The following is a 4,850-nucleotide window of genomic DNA, read 5'->3' as shown; positions in this document are numbered from 1 at the left end:
TTACTGCAAATAAACGAACTAATATCATTTAGTTTCCCCTGAATGTTTGTATTTCCTCAAATGAAGTTTTCTTAAGTACGTTCGACCAGCGGTGTCCTGTGTTCCTTGTTCCTGTGTCTTCGTCTTTTGCGCTGGTTTCCTTCTTCAATCATGTACCGACTCGCCCAGCTCTCCACTCTATTACTTCTCAATTTAAAAAAAACGATTTAAAAAAATATATACCTCAGTGTGTACAAGAAGAGTTTCGCTTATGTGTGTTTTAGTGGAAGAAATATATTAACGGGACAGAAATGTTAGTGAGGGGAATGAAGGAACGTACCTAAATTCGTAATCATGAGATTTTAATAACGTAAACTTCAGGTACTCACTCTTCTTGGTCAAAGCTTACTCTCGAGGGAGAATAATAAAATAGCCGGTAAAGAGGAATTGCGACGACGCTTAGCCACACCGAAGACCCGCTAGAACACGGAATTTCGTACTCGACGCGGCACACTTTGTGTTTACTTCTTAATTACGGGCGCGAGGAATTCGAAAGGCGCAAACCGAACTCGTCCAACCAGCCCCGCTCGTTGCTCAGATTCGTCGTTACTGGATGATGCCGTGTGCGGAGCGCAATTCCCGTGAGGCTTGGTGAGCCTAGCCCGCTACCGACGAATCTCGTGATTAAGTTTGCAGATTAATGAACCCTAAGTACTTGAAAGCCGGTAGTTTTTCCAGAATACGTGATGGCACTAAGTTCCATAATACAACATTTTGGGCGAGTTGGTTACCTACATTCATTATTACAGCGCAAAGACGGCACAGAACAAGAAGGGGACACAACAGCGCTGTTGTGTCCCCTTCTTGTTCTGTGCCGTCTTTGCGCTGTAATAATGAATGAATGGCACTAAGACAGTGCCGCGGTGTTGCTTTCTAATGATGAGCTGAAAAAGTCTTTTTACCGTTGCCACGGGTCTTTCGAATGGCCTTGTAAGGGTAAGGAATGCGTAGGGGATTTCCATGTGTTGAAAAAAAAAACAAGATTTCCTAGAATGTACGATGAACCATACAGTGTATGTTTGCTTCAGGAGGAACACAGTTTCCTAGCTCGTATTCCGACTTAAGTATGCATCCCTCTCACACTTAGCAAGGGTGTTTACGAACCCATGAAAGGGAAAGGCTACGCAGTTGATGCACAGTCGTTTTCAACTTTCCTTCACAGACCATGAACCTCGCGCTAATGTTGCGCGCTCTTCAAATATTTTCACGTTAACCTATCGACACTAAAAGTGTGAAAAAGTCTTCGCGCATTACCTACGTACAGATTCATTTCAACGGTCCTTCACTTGAAGGAAAAATATCTAAGCGGTGAGTACAGATTCAAAGTGAAAATCTCACTCACGTTTTGCGTTCCCGCAAGCAAAACATAAGCTAGACTTTCACAGGGCACGTAACTACTTATGGCGTATCTTCAATGCCTGGCATATCATTATACAAACCATAGACTTGAAACTAATCCGCGGTGGGGTCAGGAGATGCACCACTTTATTTCAATTACAGCAGACTGTCTCTGCCATGGCCGGCTGGGACGGCGTGAAATTATCAAAATGTGCCTTATGTTTAGAGTTCTCTAGGAATCAAAAAGGTAGTGGAGGAAGCCGACATCCCACGTAGTTATCATGGGCTTGAACTACTGGAAGTTACAATAATAAGTGCTATAACACAGCTCAAACATTCTATTACAGTACTACGTAATGCGAAATTTGATCGCAGCTGTTTCGATATGCAATGAAGGCACGTGCATTAGTACCCCATCTGTGTATCTGATGGAGAAGGAATTGAAGTTTTTAAAACGAACTCGAGTTTTCTTAGCACCTTTTATTATCTATCACTCTTTCTCTTTTCTTTTTCTGCTGATTTTCCACACGTTTTATTATCAGTTTGTTTTTACCTTGTTTTATGTCATGCGCATGCGCGTTGTTGCTCTGGGATGGGGTGTGGTTTACCGTCTCGTTTCATTCTATTCAGTTGCAAGTGTAGCAACCGTCCTGTCTTCGCCCTTCTTCGTCCCGTCCATATGCTACGTCTTTGTTTATAATATAGCTGTGTGGGTACCTCGGACTCTGTAGTACCATTGTTTCGCTTTGCTGGGTCTTCGGCACGCCTTTCGACGATAGTAGTGTTAGGTGATGAAGAAGTTGGTGAAGAACAAAGAATTTCTAGAGAAAATTCCGTAACTTGAAGGAAAATTAGCAAAGGACACTTTGGAAATTCTAAAGTATGTTCGGCGAACGCCTGTGGCCATTCGACTGTGGGCGCCATGCAACGACACGTCTGGCGATGGAGCGCCGTCGCAGCGAGCACTCTCTCCGCCTACCGGCGCAGCTGATGTCACTCACTGTTGCTATGCGCAACTGCGCATGCGCTTCGGCGCCGCCACCTCTCGCCGAGGTGCGAGGAGGGTTTGCGCCGGTGCGGGGGAGGGTCACAGCTGGCACTGTTCCAGGCTTTGGACGTAACGGACGGACGGTCACCGCGAGTATGAGCCACTAAAGGCTTTCGCCTTAAAAAAACGAGTACAGTAGTGGAAGTTTTCAAGGTGAGATGAGAGAGACCATAAAGCCCTCAGTGCCACGGGTCATCGGAAAGGGGTGAGATGAAACCGCTCAGGTTGAAAAGGAGGTTCCCGGTGAAAACCTTCCAACCACGACTATTACCCTTTGAGAACATGAGGGCAAGTAGTTCCTATGTCCTTCCCTCTAGCGGGCACTGCATTACGCATGGCGGCATTTTTCACTCCTTTGTTCACATCGTAGGCTCGTATGCACGGGAGGCATACAATGCAGTGGCTCGGAGGCAGCGCAGAAAGCAGCTTACTTCCTCGATTTGCGAAGCCGGATATTCCAAGGCAGCTTTTCCTGTTGCCGCCAGGAATTTTCATCTAGTCTTGGAGACTAGTTTCAGCACGTACAGCTACGGAAGCAGTGCCAACAGTACCTCGCGAAACGCATCACTGACAGACAACTGCATATGCAAACACTTGCAAGGTGAAGCAAACTGATATTAGAAACACGTTGAATGACTTCAAATCAAGTTCCAAAGAATGTGTAATAGCTGAAAACATTATCTCAAATGACTCTTAACCAGAACTATCAAAAGTGAGCAAGGGAAGGGAAAGCCTCGGGGTGCTTGCCAACATTTCAACGAGTGTACTTGTCTTAATCTGGGCACAGTGCTCATCATTGGCAGGCCTTAAATAGGGTCTTCTCTCCGAGGAGAAAGGTCCAGCCGAAGGCAAGTCCTCTTGTCGAAACAGTGATTAGCATCCTGAGGTTTTTCCTTCCCCTGTTCACTTTGTGATTGTCAAGAACCACCTACCTACCCTCTCTCTACGAAGTACACCAAAAGAGACAGGTATCCAAAAAAAATTTTCCGCTGAATTGTGCATTTCTCACCCTGAAACCGCATTGTAATATGATGTCACGCACAGTAATATTCATCGTTGAACATAAACGGTGACTTTATGATTTTTTGAATGGCCTTTTGTGCTCCCTTAGTCACAAATGCTGGCTTTGAAGAACACTGCGCGCCTGAGTGACCACGCTGAAATTCTTGTTGATCAACCGACGCCGTAAAACCACTATGGCAGCATTGTTTAGTTGACGTTTTAAAAAAATCGCCGCTTGATTGTGCAGAACAGCTACAGCTATAGCAGGCCACTGACCAATGTCAGAGAAAAAAAAACAGCCTTACTTGGCTAAGTGAACCGCTGTAATATAACCTGGCCAGATAGTTCTTTCCGACTCAGCTACTTTGGGAAGCGCAATCAACACGGACAATGTGTTATTTTCCCCCTAAAGCACAACATTTTTGGACTTAAGTCACTGAAATAAACGGTATCCGATTACGTTTCTTATCGTTACTACGACCTTCTTTCTTCACAAACTCCAGCTCATTTGTTAACAGCGTTTCCTATCAGCTGGAGCGCCAACAGTTCGTGCCTGTTCGTTCTTGCTTCGTAGCAAGCGAGATAAAGAGAAACATCTTCCTTGGCGTTTGTTTAAAACTACAAAGAGCTGATGAATCAGGGACAACAATATACGAGAACACAAAAGCTGCGAATCTCATAAATGCAGCGAACGATTAAAACGGTAGATATTTGAAATTCAAATCTGGTTTGGGTGATGTGGCACCATAATTGTAAATTTTCTTTTACCCAGGATGCGAATACCTTAATGAATGTTCCTACAAAAAATTTATGAAGCCGTGGAACCATCCTCGAAAAGTCTTCTAGGAGTCTACAGTACATACCGATGCACTCGAAGTGGAAAAAATGAGAACCTTCACTAAGTTTTTCTTTGCCGAGTTTAATCAGTATAGCAGGCGTCACACTAGAAGAAAATTATGAAGTCTGAAAAAAGAAACACCTCCAAATAAATAAGCTTGATGACGCATTATCCCTTCAGTCAGCAAAACAAGCAAATAATATTTTACCTTGGCCTTTCTATGAAGCATATCTAGTTTTATTCTCTTACTTTGTTTATTATTTTTATCGGCATACAACGCAGCAGTACCTTCAACGCTGTTTATGAGGGACGGCAGCCAGCGAACTCTGTGAGTCAAATCAGGATAGCCTTGACTGTGGAAATACACACCGCAAAACTAAAAAGCAGAAAGAAATACGGACAAAAGCTCCGTCGAACCGGGTCAACCTTTATCTTGTCGTTCAAACACCCGACAGCTAGTAATAGTCTTTTCCTCACACTTCCTATACTTTAAACCATCAGTGCCTATGTTCGTGCCATAATATTCCGTGCGTTTTGTTTGCGGTTAGCTCTGCGACGGGCTCCTAACAACCCCAAAGTTTGTCT

The sequence above is a fragment of the Amblyomma americanum genome, chromosome 4, assembly GCF_052857255.1.
Source record: "Amblyomma americanum isolate KBUSLIRL-KWMA chromosome 4, ASM5285725v1, whole genome shotgun sequence".
Classification (NCBI taxonomy): Eukaryota; Metazoa; Arthropoda; class Arachnida; order Ixodida; family Ixodidae; genus Amblyomma; species Amblyomma americanum.
The sequence above is the reverse complement of the archived record's forward strand: the minus strand, read 5'-3'. Positions refer to the sequence as shown.